Source organism: Lepidochelys olivacea (assembly GCF_965140295.1).
Source record: "Lepidochelys olivacea isolate rLepOli2 genome assembly, chromosome: 1".
Classification (NCBI taxonomy): domain Eukaryota; kingdom Metazoa; phylum Chordata; order Testudines; family Cheloniidae; genus Lepidochelys; species Lepidochelys olivacea.
The window spans coordinates 123861180-123882946 of record NC_140411.1 but is presented as its reverse complement, the minus strand read 5'-3'; positions in this window follow the sequence as shown (position 1 = coordinate 123882946).

Sequence of the window (21767 nt, the reverse complement as noted above, 5' to 3'; positions counted from 1 at the left end):
TATTAGTTTATAAAAAGCTCATGATTTTTGTGCTTGCAGTCTTTGCAACACTGCATATTAGAAGTTTCTCTCGAAGAATTTTAGATCTCACCAAGCTATCAGTCAATTTGATGTGATTTTATTTTATTTTTAATTGAACAGTAAGTCAGTTGTGATTAGTTTTCTGAACAGAGATTCTTAAAACCTAGAGATGGAAAATGTCTGTTCTGTTATCTATTTCATCTCACTGCTAGGGCAACACTGTTCTCTGTGCACATCTACTAGTGATTTTTCCAGGCTAGTATTCAATGTATCAAGTATCAGGGCTTCCACCACTTCTCTTGGGATATTTGTTTCATGGCCTTCTATGATAGATGTTGCTGGATAAACATGGGTATTCTCTCATTGCATCGAACATTGGAAGTATTGATCATATATTTTCAGTTTAGATGCCAAGAAAAAGCTTGTAGAAGAAAGGATCAGGTTCAAAAAGACGAAGAAAGGGAATGGAAAAATCCGCATAATACTGGTGAAAGTGCACAAGTTCACGTTGTTGATATGTTCTTAGGATTACCCATTTTTTATGAGGAAATCATTTATGAAGCTTGATGTTCTGCATATCCGTATAAGAATATTGTGGTACGACAAGGGTGTTTACACCAATGTTCCAGGGATATTTCAGATCAGACACCCAATCTTACCTCACTGAAGTCAACTAGAATTTTTCCATCACTTGCAATGGTAGCAGATACAAGCCCCAAATAGTTACAATCTGCCTACCAACTTCAAACTGAAACCGATTTCTTCCTTTCCTGTTCTGCTGCATTTCAGTGGAAGTGAAGATGAACCCTATATGCCCTTACCTTCCTCTCATGGATGTTGAATGTTAATTTGTTAATATTGGAAGTGCTTTGAGATCCTCAGATGAAAAGCACTACAAAAAGTGCACAGAGAATTTTCATGCTAACATGTTTCTCTGACCAACACGTCTGTGATGCGAGATGAATAAAAAAAGATGACATGAAAATGTTGAGATGCTCATGGAGCCCTGCCAAATTGATAATTTTTAGATGCTCATGGGAGACGCCTATGTAATTATTCATAATTTGGATTCCTTTCCTCATTTTATAACTTCCATTTAAAAGCCAGTGATGTTTAAAATTGCATACACGTTTCATGATAACCTCGTCAAAACTTGGTCAAAGGTATGGTTTGCAGAGTATGGCTTGACAAATTTTGTGGCAGCGCAGTTAAAACCATTCATTTCCCATTACCCCAGTAGGTTAAAGCAACCCCAGGGGCTATTCTAATTTATATTAGCTGGCTATTGTGATAAGTGACCATCCATACAGCGATAGCAGAGTGGACCATGTTCTAGCCAGAACCATGCTCTCAAAATACTCCCTTCACCGGAAGCAACAGAGAAGGCAATGTAGGAACAGGTGATGGCTCTATGCCCTCTGGAAATTCCTCCATGACAAGGGAAATCCCAGCTGGAAAGATCTTACCTGGACCCTGGATTCCACTAGGTCAACGCAAAGAAGATTGAGTAAGTCTAAGAATCTGCCCCAATGTGTCCACTAGTTTCAAACTACAATTTTAATGTTGGCAGTGGACATTTCACTCTCCAAGAAACTTCTATAAAAAACTCTACTTGGGAAATAAATTATAAGAGAGAATTCTATTTGTCTTTGCTTTTTGCCCTCTTTCTTCACTCTCTAACCAGCTGCTATTTTGTTGCTATTTATTTGACAAACTTTGTTTCCAGCTTACTTTGGAATACCCCCTACACATCCATCTTTTCATTAGTTTTGTTTTTCTGCTCTCTAGGATGGGAAAATTTCATGTGTGCACGCAGCACAAGGTTACACTTTAATCCTGTGGAACTCTCTAGAACTGATTTACTCTGCTAGCATCTTCTTTGCACTTCAGATAGGATTCATTATCACACTTCATTAATTACTTTGCAACAAAGACAAATGTTCTTTGTAAAATGCTCAGTGTTACATGTTTATGAACAGCTAACAGCCAATGGTGGATGGATTACAAATACAGTGGAAACTCAAGTAATGACTGCAATAAAGTTTCCTGCCAATAGTGGCAGTGAAAAACACAACTTCCCAAGATTAATAAAAAGCTCACTACACAAAAGGCAACTTGTGTATTTGTAGTTTAAATCCTTGTCCTTCATCGAACAGAGAGATGTATAATCAATTTCTTTCACAATAACAGAAGTTGACTTTGTTAAAACTTTTGCTTCTGACAGGCCTTGTGGTCTTGCAGTTTTCTTCAGATTTCCCACTGTTGTACTACCAGAAGGGCAGCTCCAGGAATTATAGCAATGATGTTAGCACCAGCATATACCAGCTACCAACATTTTAGCCCTTGTGCCATCTAGATGATCTCTGAGATAACATAGATATTAAAAAAAAACAGTGGCTGGTGCTTCTACTGGTGCTATTTATAAAACTGGTAGTGAACCAATGGAGAATTTGAAGATAAAGCTAGTGTAGACACAGCCAAATGACAAAGTACATAATCCCTCATGGCTATTTCATTATTTGCTCAAATTTCCCCCCACATAGACCATCCTGTCTCCTCTGGTGGTACTCCTTATAGTAGGTAGATAGAAGGTTCCAGGAAACTCCACAAGAGTCACATCGCTGAGTCTAGTTCTAGTACTTTCTTTGGGAGTTCAGGGGAGAGCTGACAGAGGCATGGATCATAGAAATCTATACCTGTGGAGTGTGGGGAATTGTGCTTCTAACTCCGTGGCTTCTGGCGTTTCCACAATGAGGGTTCCTAACCCCATGGAAGTATGGCTCTGTCAAAATATGCTAGGTCTCCTAGCACTGCCAGCCTATAGAAAGAGGAACTGGACTCTAGCCTTCAGTAGCATGCCTGGCTGTCTTGTATTTTAGGCAGCGGGGAGGCCTAAAGCAGGCTCTGGTGGTGCCCCCTGGAAGAAGGGGAGGATTTGGACTGCCAGGGTGAGAGAGAACCCTGGAAATGGTGGACTAAATTGTGACCTGGCCAGAGGGCTTAGTTACAGGAAGAGAGATCATTGCATCAATAGACCAGCCGTCAACGGGGGGCACCATACAGGGACACAGTCATTATGCCTTGCCTGGCCACGAGGAGGTGCTCCTGCAGCGAATGAATCCCTTCACATGGTCCCATTGTTGTTAATGTACTAGTTTCTACTAAAATAAATCCTATTGTATCTAGTTCATTGAATGAGAACTGCACTTCAGAATTCAATGGGATTAGTCCCACTGTGAATATTAAGCATGTGCATAGATCTTTTCAGGATTAGGGCTTATATATATGTATTGCAAATACTCCTGGGACATTTTGTGGCAGATGCTGTACCAAAAATGTATCTTGTAAAGCTGTCAAGTTTAGAAGAACATTTTTTAAATGAATAGAACAAATTTTAAGACCGTACATTAGGCCCTGATCCCGCAGAGCTCAGAACTCCCTCCACCCCAGCAAGCCTATCCATCCTATCAGTGGTTCTTTCCTGGCTCTCGTCACCACAGGGCTGATCCCACCTAAACAAATTCGAAAATCTAACCCTTGGAATTAATATGCTACATTGAGCCAATGGCTTGCTGCTTTTCCACAACTCTCCCTTGTACGACTGGGCAGCCTACGCTCCCAGGTAAAACACGTCATAGTTAATTATCAATATTTCTGCTGTAATTCTTTCTGTGGGATGATTCACTCTCTAATTGACAGGCATTTTCAAATCAAATACTCAGGAAAATTCTGCTTGAACTTTACTTGAATATGGCTAGTTTGAATTATATGGCTCTGTGTAGGTCAAGTGCACAGGCATGAGTTCTGAAAATGCCAGATGAGTCACTACCCCCTATACTATGGCATATTCCACAGTAACAGTACTACTATATTAGCGAGGGAAAAGCTGTGCTTAAAACTAAACATGAGTATAAGTGTTTGCAGGATGAGAACCTCCTGCCTTTCCTTGGACTCCAGAATTTACTCTTCTCTTCATGGAAATAAATATTTCTTTCAGGTGTCTGACTTGAGCTATCTTAAAGGGACTCAGTTTGACAGAGTGTAGGAATGACGCACGTTCTAAAAATCAGGCCTCTTTAAGGTGTCTCAAGGTGGGCAACCAAAATCACAAGTCACTTTTGAAAATTGTACACTTATACTTTTATTTTGGAAAGAAAAGTTTACCTAAACTAAGAGAATGAAAAAAACAAGTTAGTTTATAATAAGCTTTTTGTTTTAGATCTCCTTCTTGTCATCATTTTCTTCCACTGAATCAAAAAATGTTTCTCACTCAGTCCAAAATCCCCATGGGTTCATTTTCAGATACCATAAAAAGAAAATTATCCTTTTAAAAAGAACTCTCTTTTCTTCAGGTTTAAGTAAAGGGTAATAGCCAAACAGCATGCTAAACAAGTTCTCCAGCAAAGCCATCAGTACATAAAGAAAGAAACTTTATCCAAGCCATTAAACAAATGGATCTATTGTATGCTACAGTCTTTCTAATCAAGGAGAAGGATTTTTGAAGTCAAATAGATTTCCTTTCCTGACACAAATATAGTTTCAGCTGTAGTCTCCACTGTCTCAGTTTGATTTGAATTGAGGTCTAGGTCATCTCTGGCACATGCTTGAGCAGCTGAGACAGTCTTGTGGCCTATGGGACACATTTTGGGATGAGAATTAGCTGATGGGATGTTTGAACACAGAGACTTTCGGGAGTTCAGTAAGTTACATGCTTTGCTGTTTAATAACCACCCCTACCCAAAGCAGTAATGAGAATTGTAGATGAAATTCACTGCAGGACAGAGGGCCAACACAGGATCCTGTGCACCCCTGGGAGCTGACAATGCTCACAGAACCTTGCAGTATCATTCACAATATCACTGGTGTACAGCAGAGCTCACTGATTGTGTGTGTGTGTGTGTGGGGGGGGTGTATTTCCCTATTTCCTTGTATTAAGAAGGTGATCTAAAGACCATCCTGAGAAATTAATCTTATACCATGCCCAATAGATCACTAGACTCTGGCTGGTGCGAGCCTGTCATGTGTGAGTGCAGGTATGTGTGTGATGACTGTACGACAACCGTGTAGAATCTGTGTGTGTGCAGGTGTCAGTGGGTCAGAATGCACTGAGGAGCTTTTTAGCAGGTGCCTTTTCACAGATGTGCCCAGCTGTGCTGGTGTGAGCATTACTGGGGTAGGGCAGAGGGAGAATGGCTATTGTGGTCGTGGTGCTGTCAAAACAAGCACTAGAGAGAAGATAACTTGTGGAGTTGGAAAGTTGGAAGACCCATTTCAAGTTGTTGCTTGGAGTTCATCTGCAAACTGTTGTTCCACTCTGTAATCAGCTGTGGATATATCTGTGTCCATCACCAGATAACTGCAGATAAAAAAAAAACCTGTCTGTGTGCCAATCCCATGCCTAAAACAAGACTGGTAGGGAGGATGTCTGTGAGATCAAGACATGCATGAAGCTGCTTCAATCCAATATTCATTATATAATGAAGAGTTTGAAAATAATATGCTGTAATCCATTTTTTTTGCAGTTATTTTCAGTCTGATTGTGTTTGTACAAAATAATTAAATAGCTGTATGAGGCTACAGAATTGTGTTTTTATGCACAAACGAACAAATGGAAGCAACAATTGTTTAATTTGGCAATAATGAATGTGAAAACAAAGATACAAGAAGAGGCATTATAACGGGAGCTCTCAGTCCCTCTGTTTGCCCATTTGTTTAAGGGAGGTTGCTATATGGGCATAGGAAACCACAAAAGTTTAGCTGGAATATCTTGAGAAGGAGCAATATAATTTTTATTAGATCATGTGAGGAAGGAGACTTAAGCCTAAACCCTGCAGGTGAATCCATGAAGTAAATCATGTTGTATTAGAATGTAAAAGGGCACACCAGGGATCAGCAACCTTTGTCCCGCGGCCTGCCAGGGTAAGCTCCCTGGTTTGTTTATCTGTCGCATCCACAGGTTCGGCCGATCGCAGCTCCCCCTGGCCACGGTTCGCCGGTCCAGGCCAATGGGGGCTGCGGGAAGCGGCGCGGGCTGAGGGATGTGCTGGCCGCCACTTCCCGCAGTCTCCATTGACCTGGAGCTGTGAACCACAGCCAGCGGGAGCTGCGATCAGCCGAACCTGTGGATGCGGCAGGTAAACAAACCTGCTGTGCCTGCCAGGGAGCTTAACCTGGCAGGCCGCGTGCCAAAGGTTGTGGATCCCTGGGGCACATTTTATTAGTGCGCTCCCCATCAAAATGCCATATTAGCAGATTTCAATCAGCTGTGATGACACGTGTATTGTCTAATTGTTTCCTCATTTCCCCCCTGTCTGTTTGTTGCATCCATCTCTTGCCTTAAAATCTAAGTTTTTCAGTGCACGTGGACCATCTATTTGTTACGTGCATGTACAGAGCTTAAGAGAATAGAGGCCCCAGTCAGGGATCAGGAGCCTATGCCCTGCCACAATATAACTAATAATGAAGTGTTACAGTTCAGTACATACAAAGAAAGCATATTAGAGAAGCATTGCTGTTTATAGTTCAGGCTAACTTGTCAAATTATTATGGCTGATATGATTCTAAAAGCAGGACTTTTAGGAAAAGTAACCTGCCATGCACATCATTTTGTAAAGCTGTCAGGAAAAACTGTATCAAATGGGTAAGCCATCATTCATTCCTTCATTTGATCTCGGCTAGACATGAGCAGAACCAGTGAAAAATACCTTAATCAGGTCTTTAGAATGGCCTCAATTATTTTGCATTTTTTAAAATTTTAAGTTGTTACAAGTACACGGCAGTTAATAGCACTAGTAATGGTCTGGGTGTAACTACAGCTATCATGTATGGTCCATTTTTAAAGAGAACCTTTTGGCTTTACTATAGGGTGCACATGGGCAGCACGAAGTTTAGTTAGGAACCTGCCCAAACAGAACTGAGTTCCACTCACAATTTGCTACTGAAACTCTATTAACAATATGAAGCTTTGTTAGCAACATTGGAGGAACATAGGCCTCCAGTCCTGGAAACAGATCACCAAGGGTAGACCCTGACATAAGCTTAGAGTCTTATTGAAGTCAATGGGGCTTTATATGGGTACAAAGGCCCACCCATATGGATCCAATTGCAGGACTGGGACCTTAATGTCCACTCTTTGTATTATTACTGATGGTATTGTATCTGCATCTCCTCGTCTCACTAGGGATTTGTGTGTGGGAGAAGTCAATGGATATTTTCCACTATGTGCTCTCTGTTTCTGGTCTATACATTCATTAACTTTTGAATCAGAGAAAATATATCCTCCCCTGATACATTTTTTTCTGTGTCTTGTGCTAACATTAGGAAAATATATTATGTGGTACCTTTTTTGTTCTTTTTTTTTACCATAGTTTATAGCTTCAAAGCCCTTATGTGGTTTCTTTCCTGTTTATTATTTAATATGGAATTTCTAACATAGGGGCCTCCAAAGTTTCACACCATTCTGAAGTAATGGGTGGGTAGTTTTGTGTGATAGACTAAGTAGCATCCCAGATGAATCATATTTATTAACCTATAATTATATGGAAATGTACTAGGAATGAAGTTATGACTAATAAAGGAGTGACATCCTGTCGAGCAATCCAGTCAAACACAAATCAGGATCGCATGAGGAAAATGCTAAAATAGTGTGAAAGAAGCTGACACTTCAATGTGGGAAAATATAACCTAAAAGTTTGTTGAACTGTATTTTTGGTGGGGCTGGTGTGGGGAGAGAATACATGTGTGAAAAGGGTTCGATTTTGAAAGGTGCTTGCTCCTATGAAGTGCTGAGCACCCTCAGCTCCCATTGAAGTCAGTGGGAGTTGAAGGCATTCAGCACCAGACCTGGGCAACATTTTTCCTCCAAATTTTTTTTGCGGAAAAATCTGGCTTTGAGTCGACTTAAACACTTCTCGAATTTGTGTCACATTCACACAATTACTTTGGTCAAAACCAAACAAATTCTGAAGCTGAAACAAAACACAATGTTGTTTTTTTTTAATTTGTAATGACTTTTTCTTTGTAAGCTTACTTCAGTTTCATTTAAAAAAAGCTTTTTCAGCATTGCATTTCAGGCTGAAGGCCACGTTTCAGTTGACCCGGAATTACTTTTTTTTTTCAGAATGGAAACTGAATTCAAAAATTGGTTATTTGCACAGCTCTGTTCTGCACCTCACAGGACTGAGCCCACATAGCCCACATTTGTCTATAGATCTCAAAGTATTTTAGAATGGAAGACAAGTATCGCTGTCTCCAGTTGGGGATTCTGTTGCACAGACAGGTGAAGTGACTTTCTCAAAGTCTCCCAGCAGGTCACTGGCAGAGGTAGGGACAAGTTACATCTCTGGTCAGTCCAATGCTATGTCCCCGACTGCACTGTCTCCGAGAATGAATAGTTGCTTTTGTCAAATGTGTGTTCCCAGAAACCCTAAAATAATTATAATGAAATATTAATAGCAATAGCAACTTTTTCCCCTTTAAATGTTTAGTACATAAAAAAAAAACAGGAACATAAGAAGGCCATGCTGGGTCAGACCAAAGGTCCATCTAGCCCAGTATCCTGTCTTCCGACAGCGGCCAATGCCAGGTGCCCCAGAGGGAATGAACAGAACAGGTAATCATCAAGTGATCCATCCCATTGCCCAAACCGAGCTTCTGGCAAACAGAAGCTGGAGACACCATCCCTGCCCATCCTGGCGAATAGCCATTGATGGGCCTATCCTCCATGAACTTATCTAGTTCCTTTTTGAACCCAGATAGAGTCTTGGCCTTTACAACAGCCTCTGGCAAGGAGTTCCACAGGTTGACTGTGCGTTGTGTGAAAAAATACTTCCTTTTGTTTGTTTTAAACCTGCTGCCTATTAATTTCATTTGGTGACCCCTAGTTCTTGTGTTGTGAAAAGGAGTAAATGACACTTCCTTATTTACTTTTTCCACACCAGTCATGATTTTATAGACCTCTATTATATCCCCCCTTAGCCGTCTCTTTTCCAAGCTGAAAAGTCCAAGTCTTATTAATCACTCCTCATATGGAAGCTGTTCCATACCCTTAATCATTTTTGTTGCCCTTTTCTGAACCTTTTCCAAGTCCAATATATCTTTTTTGAGATGGGGTGACCACATCTGCACGCAGTATTCAAGATGTGGGTGTACCATGGATTTATATAGAGGCAATATCATATTTTCTGTCTTATTATCTATCCCTTTCTTAATGATTCCCAACATTCCGTTCACATTTTTGACTGCCGCTGCACATTGAGTGGGTGTTTTCAGAGAACTATCCATGATGACTCCAAGATCTCTTTCTTGAGTGGTAACAGCTAATTTAGATGCCATCATTTATATGGATAGTTGGGATTATGTTTTCCAAATGCACATTACTTTGCATTTATCAACATTGAATGCAATCTGCCATTTTGTTGCCCAGTCACCCAGTTTTGTGAGATCCTTTTGTAGTTCTTAGCAGTTTGCTTGGGACTTAACTATCTTGAGGAGTTTGGTATCTTCTGCAAATTTTGCCACCTCACTGTTTATCCCTTTTCCCAGATCATTTATGAATATGTTGAATAGGACTGGGCCTAGTACAGACCCTGGGGGACACCACTCTCCATTCTGAAAACTGACGATTTATTCGTACCCTTTGTTTCTTACCTTTTACCAGTTTCTTGTCTTTTACCAGTTATCAATCCATGAGAGGACCTTCTCTCTTATCGCATGACAGCTTTAAGAGCCTTTGGTGAGGAACCTTGTCAAAGGCTTTCTGAAAATCTAAGTACTCTATATCCACTGGGTCCCCCTTATCCACATATTTGTTGAGCTCTACAAATAAGTCTAGTAGATTGGTGAAACATGATTTCCCTTTACAAAAACCATGTTGACTCTTCTCCAACAAATTATGTCTCGCTGAAACTATAGTAAAGAACAAAATTGTCAGTTTGCTGGGTACTGAAGTTAAGCATACAAAAAACAAAAATCCCTTCTGTCTTTTGTGATTTCTTCTAATAAAATACTAAAAATAGTAGTGGCAGTGCGACTGTGAAAGGCTTCAGCGTTCAATTAGCAGCCAGCCACCTATTTGCACCTCAGAATTGCTCAGAGTTTATATACTTACATCAGAATTGAGATACAAGTTATTAGCCTGATGGTGAAATTTGATAATTATTGCCATATCTCAAATACTGCAGTTTTGCTGAGAAACTTCAATTCTCTCCTTTTTCAGGGGACAGCATGAAGTCTCTTCAGCCAGTGATGAACTTCTTTACTTTCTAAAAATCAGTGTTCATGGTAGCATCAAAGGGGCACATTTTCGCAAGGGAAAGCAATAGGATATTTTAAGTTATGCAGATGGTGTTGCAGAACTTCTGAATTGTATAACTTGCACAGTACATTGAATAGCGACACTTTACTCTTAGGTTTCACATTAAACTAACCTCAGTATTGACATTCTGTGGTAAGTATAAGCATCTTCAGCTCAAATGATTTAAGTGAAGATGGATCATGTCTTTTTGTCTCTTGTTTATTCTTTTCAAATGCGTGCAGCTTTGGGGACAAGGGACCAGATTTTCAAAGATATTTAGGTACCAAACGATGCAAATAGGTACTTAGTCAGATTTGCAAAAGCACCTAAGTAGATTAGGAACCTAACTCCCAACTGACTTTACATGACAAATTCATACTGATGACTTTAAAAAAAAATTATTATCCTCCATTAGTCTGATCGGAAGAGCTGTGAACTCACATTGATTTTAGGGGGAACTGAGGAGACTCAGTATCTCATGGCAGGCACCTGGGCCCACATCCACAAAGTGTCTTAGGTGCCTAGGTCCCAGTTTCAGCTCCAATGTGATCCACCAATCTCCCGCTGAACCAATCATTAAACTTTCTAAGAGGTCTGCATTCATATAGGCTATTTTTCTCACACCTTTTGGTATATGCTGTATCCCTTCCTCTTGCATTTAGCAGAATGGGGACCGATGATGATTGAGGATTCTGAATGCTACTGCTACAGTGCCACATCTGCTCTGGGCTTATCTACAATATTTTCCCTGAAAATACACTGCAATCTCAATATAGCCACGGTGCGGCGACTGGGTTGCAGTGAAGGCTCATCAAAGCTACCACACTATTGAGTCCAGAAGGCAAGAGAGACAATTACTTTTGATTTGTTTCCTTCTGTGATCATAGATTGTAGGCTAAAAGTAATTTCAAAACTAAACCAGAATCAAAAGGTAATTTTTTCTACCAATGGTAATTGAATCACATTTTCCCCCAATACAGATTCCATCTGATATTGTCATGGTGCTGTGTCACCTGGCTCCACTCCATTCACACTTATATGGATAAACAGGAACAACTGATTCCTGTCATATCAACCAAGGTTGCTGTCTGGAGTTTAAATTGCATTGTCCAGATATTCATTTAAATGCATTTCTTTGTGTGTGTTTGAATCTTGAAAAAAAATACCAGAAATTACAGCACAAAGGAAATCACATGCATCACTTATAGAAAAAGTTGAGGCGACTTGATCATAGTCTACAAGTACCTACATGAGGAAGAGATTTCTGATAGTAGATGATTTTTCAGCCTAGCTGGAAAAAAAAAACATAATGAGAGCCAATGTTTGGAAGCTGAAGTTTGATAAATTCATATTGGAAATCAGATGCAAGTTTTTAATACTGAAGGTAATTAACCATGAGAACAACTTACATAGGAACATAGTATATTCTCTATCACTTGAAGTCTTAAAATCAAGACTGGATGTTTTTCTAAAATATATGCTGTCACTCAAACAGAAGTTATTGGCTTAATGCAGAAATTAGTGGGTGAGGTTGTGTGGCTCTTGCTATGCAGGAGGTCAGAATAGATTGTTGTAATGGCTCCTTCTGGCCTTAAAAATGTATTAATCAAGTTAGACTTTTATTTCAGGCTTTATTTTTATAATTTCCATCCCCACTACAATGACTACCATACCACTAGCAACCCATTAAACAATGCCAGAGAGTTACAGTACTTGAAGCACTATCAAGAGTTGAGAGCAGAATCTGGCCCTTGGTTTGTTTGCTGAAATGCTGCTATGCTTGTTTCCAGCACAAACCCAAGTTGTAGCTGCTGCTACCACTCATTCAGATTCTAGCTAGATCAGGGGTCAGCAACCTTCAGCACGCGGCCCATCAGGTTAATCCGCTGATGGGCCGCGAGACATTTTGTTTACATTGACCGTCCATAGGCACAGCCCTCCGCAGCTCCCAGTGGCTGGGAATGGTGAACCGCTGTCACTGGGAGCTGCGGGGGGTGGGGAGAGGCATGCTTGCGGAAGGTCAATGTAAACAAAATGTCTTACAGCTCGTCAGCAGATTAACCTGATGGGCCATGTGCCAAAGGTTGCCGACCCATGAGCTAGACTAATGGAGAAAGCGTTGTTGGTCTCTTTCAACTTGTTCAGAATTTTGTGGTCTGTCAATAAAGCAAAGTATTAGCCCACAGAATTACCACTATCCACTTATCAGTTCCCACCAAATGAAGCTTATAACCAGTTCCTGTTCAATATTCTTAGATCTTCTGGGGCCTGGGCCACAACGAGAAGTGCGCTCTAGCTGCTTTGTTGTTCTGGTAATATGAAACTCTGGTAAACCCAATTTATGGTGGCTTTTGATGACTGGAGTGAGGGAAAGGAGCCGGAGTTCAGTCCTGATGTAACCTCCTACTCTTCTGGCTTGTGGAATAGAGAAGTTAATTAGTGATTCAGCTACAAGAGAAACAAGTACATGTTGTTGTATACCTGTAGATTCAATATCTGAACTCTTATTATTGTGTTAAACACCATAAGTTGCCCTAGTATCCTGTATACCAAAGCATCTTATGTTTGCCAGATGTCATTTTGTGGACGGTGCTAGCTATTAGCAGTGGCAATAACTCCAGAAATAATCTGACCACGGAGGAGAAATTATGAATAATTTTAGAGAAATGTTCAATGAACAGATTTGGCATAGGATCTAAAATGTTATTAATTAAGGAACTCAATTAGTAGCAATATATACTAATTGCCTGGTTATTATGACTGATGCCTGTAAACAGTATAATTGCTAAGAGTCATGTGCTGTGCCATACTGAGTCATAATATTTAGAAGTATAAATAAAACTAAATACAGGAGCAACATTATTACTGGAAGGGGCCTGATTAGCTGTAAAGAAGAGGAACCATAATTATTAAGCAGCAGGAATAACAAAAAGGGCTGCAGTTGAGATGGTTGCAAAGGTGTTACTGCAACAAGACAAGATGTTATCATTCAAATTAATTGACAGCCCCTGCAAGCTAATAACAGGACTTTATTCAAAATTCTAATGCCATATAGTCAATTTCCTACAGAATGGTTCAGTGGAGGGAAGTTCATTGAATATTGCCCAGTCTTTTTAACCCTTTTGAAAGTGACCTTTCAAAGACTGTAGTCCTCTCTGTTATATTGGTGTAACTAACATAATATGGAGCTTAATTGGTCCTCATGTGAGTTTCTTTTAGTGATAGGCCAAAGCTATGCTGCAAATTCCTGAATTGGTGCTGGAGCACTAGACAAATGACAATTGTATTGGCAGTTACCTTTGTATTACAGGGTGTAGTATTTAAAACCTCGGATCAGATCCTGAGTTGATATATGTCAGTTTAGCTCTGTTGAAGCCAAGAACAGGAAGTGGAGGCTGAAAGTAGCCAACAGAGCTACACTGATTTGCATTATCTGAGGATCTGGGCCTAAATATTCACTGCTTCATGTAGCTGCAGTAATCCATGGTACCTTGCTATACTTAGAATTATAGGTATCACAATTACTATGGGGAGGCAAAGATGGAGTTTTTAATGGTGCCCACTTTATTTCACTGACGTCAGTGCTACAGATCTAACTTTTCAAGGACAAACTAACATGGCAAGATGCGGGAAGTTTGTGGGCATTTCTGGGGTTTTGTGTTTATTACAAAAATTATGAAATTTACCATGTTGTGAGACCCCATTACAATAAGGTAATTCACTTGACAGTCATATTAGGTTTATTACATTTCTAAAACTATTGTCACTATATTTCTATATTTTAACAGTATCCTCTACATGGTTAATTTGACAGACCTTAGTAGATGTGACTGAGGAGTACTAAATCCAAATGGGTGACCACAGTCCATGCTACTATAACCAGAAAATGTCAAAGTTGAAAAACGTTACATTGTTTCATCAAATCTTGATGTGTTTGCATTTTGTTGAGCCTTTAATTTGATTCAATAGCAAGTTCAACGTACCTGGTTGGGTTCCATGTCACCTGATTGTTCTATAACGAGGATCAATAACCTTCGACACGTGGCCCACCAGCGGTTCACCACTGGGAGCTGTGCGGGGCCCATGCCTGCGGATGGCCAACGTGAACAAAATGTCTCACGGCCCGCCAGCGGAATACCCTGGTGGGCCACGTGTGGATGGCTACCGACCCCTGAGTCAGAGTGAATGTTCCATTGATTCCTTCTGTTCCTTCGGTTGCTATGTCCTTGTGGCAGAGCCATGGTGTAAAAGCCTTAGCACACTTTTTTCCTGGCTGCCTGGCCTAGGCTAACACTCATCTCTGCAAAAATAATCTTTTCCCAGCATTCTCTTCTGGGCCTGGCCCTTTACATTTGTCAGAGTCAAGCAACTGCAACCCCACAGTGGCCATTTTGAAGCTGTCTTCTGCCTGGGGTAGCTGCCTATCTTCCAACAGATAAGCACCTGATTTGTTCCCCCAACTTTCCCTTTCTTATTGCTGAAGAGATGGTACATTCCTGTGTCCTCCATTCCTCTACCTCTTTGAACCATCTGCAAATAGCGGTGCATGTTTATTATACACACCCTCCCCCTTGTTCACCTATCATCTTTTTGGCCAAGCAATATTTAGCTTTTAAAAACCTTTCTTCCTAAATCTGTGCTTTCTCTGGGAATCAACAAATATAACTAACCTTAAAACGGAATGACAGTTGAACAAGAAGGAAAGTAAGTATAAGACATCATATTTAGTAGAACTCTGTTGGCCTACTAATCAGCACCTTAGTCTTTTAAAAGATGTAAAAAGGTTGCTTGTGAGGACTGAGGACACTGAATGGCTGATGTTTAACCACTTTATCTAGACTTTGAAGACATGTCAGCTGCAGTGTGAAATGAACAATATGGGTGTGGTCTCCCCAAACACAAACGTAATAGAGGAATCTGAGCTTTTTTATTCAGTCTTTGGTTGTGTGGAAATATTCACATTCGAACCTTTTGGATGTACCTCCAGTCAATGCGATTCTCTTGCTCAAAACTGTGAATACAGGATCATTAATCATATAGAAAAAAGGGTAGCTATCTCATCTGACCTCTGTGGTGCTACTGGAGATGAAATGTGAAGGTAGTAATTCCAGATGCAGCAAGGCAGCGGATTTCATAGCCTTCATGCCTCATATTCATTTTAAGATATGCCATTTATTTTGTTGTTCCTGATAAGTCCTCTGGTACCTGGCTTTGATTTTTTCCACTTCTTCCTGGCCAGGTCTTTTACTGTTCCAGAGATTCCAGCACATTACAACAAGTTTTGAGATCTACAAGTGCATACAAACTCCATAATTCCTAATGGTTTAGAAGATAGCAGGTGATTTTTGCCAACCAACCTTCATGGACATTTGAATCACAGGACAGATTGTGCTTGAATTTAGCCCAGTTTAGTCAAGCAGCAATAATAAAGTGGGAGTGAATAGTCTGCTAATGACTGTTTTATTGATCTCTTGTGTTCCAGCGATTTAGTTATTCACTGTATTAGAAGCTAATTATTTTCCTGTTGCACTTAAAATGTTAATGAAATATGAACAGTTTGCAAGTAAATTGATTGCATGTATCTTGGTGACAGCACAAGACAAAGCACCAATCTGTTTAGCCATCAGTTCCACAGTGCTCTGGCCTGAATATTGTAAAAACTAATTTGAATGCCTTTTCCCCTGGCTCTATTCACATAAATCATTTTATGCCAATACAATATGCTTGAAGTGTGATGGATATGCCAGGAGGGATACACGGTCATGCAGACTACTGGTGACTTTCAAGTTAACACTGATTTTGATTTTTGCCTTGATTCTTTCTTTTAGTATCCTTGAAGCAGCCAATGAGAAAATGTTTCTTGGAGGTTTACAGAGGTAGTACTATTAAATGAAAAACATTCATCTTGTGTATGCCTGAAACTCAACGGTATTGCTGCTGTCATTTGGACACAGAATTATACCGATATAATGATGTATGCTGTTACTGTTATCTATTAGATTGCCTTTCAGATTCATTGCCAGCTGTCTTGGACTCTAACCTTTTCTGTGCTTCTAATGATATTTAGCTCAAATGGCTGAAAACCTTCTACATCTTGGAAAGTTTTGGGAAATTAGATGTGTAGCACTAAGGTCAGCACTATTTAAAAACTCAGTCTTTGCCTATTCATAGTGATTGCGGTACTACTGTTGTAAATATCGAAAGATCCCACTGGTAATTGTACGTATGTGAAGCTGTGAATATTCAGGGCTGGATCCTCAGTTTAAATCAACATAGCTCTAGTAGCTATCTTATATTTTCAAAGGGCTTTACAAGCATTAATGAATTGATTTTAACATTGACAAGCAAGCCTAAATTTCAGAAATGAGCAGTGATTTTAAGTGCTGAACTCTGAGACCTTAAAGGGTCTGATTTTTATAAAGTACTGAGCACTATGCCTCTGAAAATCGGGCCCCTTTAAGGTGTTTCAAGTTGGACATCCCAAAATCCACCAGTTACTGCTCACATACGGTTGGGATGGGGTGTAATATGAACTTAAATGGAAGAGAAGAAAACTTGCCAGTGCTGGAACCTTAGTGAATCTCTTAGTTCTTTGCTGCCAAGGTATTTTTTCCAGCTATGAAAAAAAAATTTTTTGCCCCCATCTTTCATTGCCCCCCATTCGTCTTGCAAAACCTTCTCTGAGAGCAAGTTCAGATGGAGTTTACCATCTCCAAGAACATGAAAAAGTCAAAGAAAAACATATCCCTTCACAGGCCCTCCCACTACATAATTGCATTAAATAATTAAGAGAAGGTCTGTACCTAGGCCTCAGGGTCTATTTTAACTGCAGAAGCATATAGCATTGTAACCAACATTGCAGCTTGCAGGCTTTTCCCAAGAAACTTTGCAACTTAAATTCCTGTCCTGAGTGTCCTAGAACACTAATATCGTTGCAAGTCCCTCACTGAACTGGCATCTCAACTCTTGTTAGGTGGAATCCCAAGTCACTATTGTTATGCCTGAACGTATCAAGTTCTTGATTCCATGTTGAATTCTTTTGGTGGTACATTCTCACAATGGGATAGTTGTACATTGTAGCATGTACCGTAGCCATTATTAATTTATCATCTCTGGCTACTGTGGCATTGTTTATTACCTCTTTTTTGGGAAGACCTGGCTTCATCCCCTTTCTGGAACAAAATAATAAATAAATTGTCCGTAGAATTCAAGCACTGCTGTGCAGAATGCAGGTTTGGTTGGATTCAGTGTAAAATTATCACCTGCCAGACAAAGGCTGCTGTGAAAGCTTGATTGTGCTCTGTAAGAGTTTGGGCAAAGACTAGAGTGTTATCACTGAAGATGACTGTGTTGCAAATGTGCTGAATTGCTCTTCTGGTTATGGAAAATTTTAGAAGCTGAGCATATGGCATTCATTAATCTTTTGCACCATCTCAGGGTTACATACTTGAGTAGAAAATGCTAGCAAGTAGCATGGTTCTGATGTATGTTCTAGCTAAGGGAAGCATATATTATAAAGCCAACTTGGAAAGGGGGCTTTTTTGGTGAATACTGAAAACTATTTACAATAAAAATCTCTATCTTTCTCTCCACCACTGAATAGGGAAACTGAATTTTCAATGCATTGTAACGACTTTCAACACTTCCATTTTAGGAATTAGCAGCTAGATAGTGGGGGATGTACTGATATGCAACAGCTTTAAATGACACAGTTGCTACACCACTGCTCATTTGTTATGACAGAGACTGGGTAAATAAAAGACAGGCAACATCTTGTATGTTCAAAGTTGGAATTACCCAAATCTACAGTTTCTTTCAAAGCCACCACAAAAAAACCTTCATCTCATAATTATACTCATTGCAGAACAAAACACTTGTTAATTTCTGTGTATGCTAAAACAGCAGGCTGTTAATCATACTGCTGTTGGCAAAGGATCATTTGTGTTACTGAATTGTTGTGATGTATTTGATGAAATGCCATTACAGGATGGCTTATATCTTGCCTAAACAGCTGAAGATTAGAATTATGGAGCACAAGAGGTGTATTAGGAGAAATGATAGGAACTCACTTTGGGTCACGCTGAAGTTTTTATAAGATGTATGTGATGTATATTGAACACAAATCCTGTTTTTGCTTTCATGTGCATTGGCGTAAATCAGAAGTAACTCCAATGACTGAATTTAATCAGTGTTTATTGTAGTGTAACAGAGCAGAGATTGGTCCATGGGCCTTAACTGTATGTAAGACCAAAAATCCTGGGGAAATGTGACAACAAGTATTTCTCATTTCCTTCTTTATGAATGTCTTTCCCTCTAATTTGGAGTTTTCTATTGTTTTGTGTTCTCTTGCATTCCCATATTGAAGTTGATTAGGACTGTGTTGGATTTCTCTTTTTTCACATGTTAAAGATTCCATTCTGAGTCAAACCGGTTGCTCTCCACAAACAAACAGGCATTACTTTGCGTTGTTATTCTTGACTTTGGTTAGTCCCATTGCTCTAAGCAACATTTTCTTTCAAAAACTGCCAAGAAATCTGTGTCGGAACATTTTCTCCTGTATGTGGAAGAGGAGGAATAAGAGGGGGAAGTGGGTGATAGTCTTTATAGTTTAAAAGACCCTTGGGTCACTGATAGGAATTATGGTCCTAAACTGGCTAGAACTCTGATTCATAGATTTTTAAAGCCAGGGGGACCATAACATCATCTAGTCTGATCTGCTGTAGAACACAGACCCTTAAATTTCACTCAGCTACCCCTGTTTTGAGCCTGATAACTGGTGCTTAACTAAAGCCTATCTCCCAGAAAGGCATCTACTCTTGATTTAAAGACATCAATAGCTGGAGAATGCACCACTTCCTTTTGTTTGTGCTAATGGTTAATCACCTTCACTGTTAAAAATACATGACTTATTTCTAATCTAAAACAGTGCATGCTTGTGCAATTTCCTGCCCATTTCACCGAGCTCCTGGATTCTGACCACTCCCTCTTCTCATTGTGCAGGGGCCTGGAAGCTACTAGTGCCGTGGGCTACAACTAGCCCTTCGGGATCCACCTGCATGAGGGAGGCTGGGATGGAGTGGAGGCTGGCCAAGTATCTGGGAATTCACTGTGGACCTCCAAACCAGGTTTTCTGGGTAGGGGCTTGGGAAGGCTCCTTTATTTTATCTTTTGAATATTATGTAGTGACTGAAAATACAGAGGGATCAGAAGGCTTTGGGGCAGGAGCTGAAAGTGGGGACTGCTTGGAACCTACAGCTTTCAGTCGGTAGAGCAGATGTCAACAACTGCTTCCTTTCCTGTTGACACTCCTCCTCCCCCAGTGTTTGCTGGTTAAAGAGGCAGAGCTATAGACCCTGCCTCTTGGAAAGGGGCTGAGTGTCTGTGAAGCAGCCTTGCAGCCACAGACCACATATCCCAGGCTTTGATTAATACTTAGGGGCTATGGAACATGGCACAGCTCAGTAAGATTGTCTCAAGTCATTGCAAATTTGAGCAATTCTGAAATTGTTCAATTACTATTTTGCTAACTGGTGCAGACCAAAATATCACCAGCAAAGGTTTGCAACGAAAGTTAGCCCACGTCCAGAAAAGGGGAAAAGAGGTAGGTTTTTTCATCTTAGAAAATCTGATTCCATGGCAACCCCCCTTCCTTGCATTTTGTTCAAAAACCTTATATTTGTCCAATAAAATAAATAAATGCACTTTAATAAATAAATAAAACCAAAGTCTGAGATGAAAGCATATACAAAACCAAAAAGCTTTGCTTTTTTTGTAACCATCTGGATTTACCTTAAAAACAAAAACAGCTTTCTCTCCCAATGAACAATCTCAAACGGGCAGTTGGCAGAGTTAAACTTTACATAGTAACTTCAATTCATGTGCAACATACTGTCCTAGCATTCTTCAATTTGAATATAAATTCACGGAGTCAGAAATTCTTCTTTCCTCTGTGTTGATACAAGTAGTTAGGAGCTCAGTCAGTATTTTCAAGGGCACCCAAAGATATTATCAGTCACACAGTATGTCATCAAGTAGACTATTTTGATTAGCATGCAAAATGGATGGTCATATACTACAGCAGGGGATGATCATATAGTACAGCAGTCATATAAGTTAATCATAGTACACTATTAGAAGGAGATAATGCATATTACTGCTAACCCAGTTAACATCTATTTCTTTGGAGGATTTTTGGGAACATCCAAAAGCTTTTAATAAATGAGGGAGTCTGTCACTTTATGGATAGCGGTGCCTAATGGTCGGCCCACCCCATCACATGTTGTGGCCCTTTAAGTTTTTGCGCAATCTGATATATAAACAATGGCACAGGAAATATTGGCAGAGGGGAAATGTTCCCAGGAATAGGTAGCATTTGGGAGGAAATCCTAACATTATTGTTTCTTTAAGCACTTGGAACTGGGGCCCAGATCCACAAAAGGGACTTAGATCCCATGATTTTGAGGTACCTAGAAACTCACAGGAACAACCCTGTGATCCTCAAAGCCTGAGTTAGGCACCCAGGCTCCCTATGCAATGCATGGGGAGAGACAGCTACCTTAGCGTGTGCTCCACAAAGCTAGCATGCTTGGCATGGAGCCGCCTAAGCAAGGCAATGAGAGATTGTGACCCAAGGACCTCTTCATGCCAGACGGCAGAAGGCTCAGGGTGCATAAGGGCTACAGAGATCCCCTGGGAGCGGTAGTTACACTCTAGTACACCAAAGGGTGTCATAACGTTTCTACTAAAAACCCATTTCACACCATACATTATAAGCATTGCAAAATGTATGTGCAGATAAACTATGAGTCAAATACTAATGAAGAGAGCGTGTAGGAACTTCAGACGGAAAAATTAACAGGCAGAGGAAAACGGGGGATGCAGCGCTCTGTTTTACTAGTGAAGAACAAAGGGCTGGTCTAATATATGTAGGGGTGCAGCAACACCGGGGCATCCTTCATCTGAGAACATAAATTGCTAGTGGGTTTGACCTCATGAAAGGAGGGTTGCAATCATCCTGCCTGGAAAAATATTGAGAGAAGGACTTTGAAGTAAGCACGACCTTATTAGACAAGAGGGCATCCTGTTAGATGAGTTTAGGTTCCAGAAGTCATGTTATGATTTTATTTATATGTAAACCTTTGTTTCCAGTATTTCTGCTGGCCATCATTTGAATCTCTGTTCTTTGTTAAATAAACTTACATTTGCTTTCTCTATAAATAAATCTAGGTGCTGTGTGTTACACAGAAATGGGGTCAAAGGTATAACTAGTAAGCTGGGGTGTACTGTTCCTTTCGGAACAGGGCCTGGTACGTCCATGGGTGTCCAGTGGCTCTGGGACTGGATGCTGCAGCGGGTTGCTCGAAGGACTTGGGAGTTGGAGTATGCCTATCTGTAGCCTGCATGAGGCACAGTGGAGCCCACATGCCTGAGAGGGGAGTGTTTTGTCTTGCCT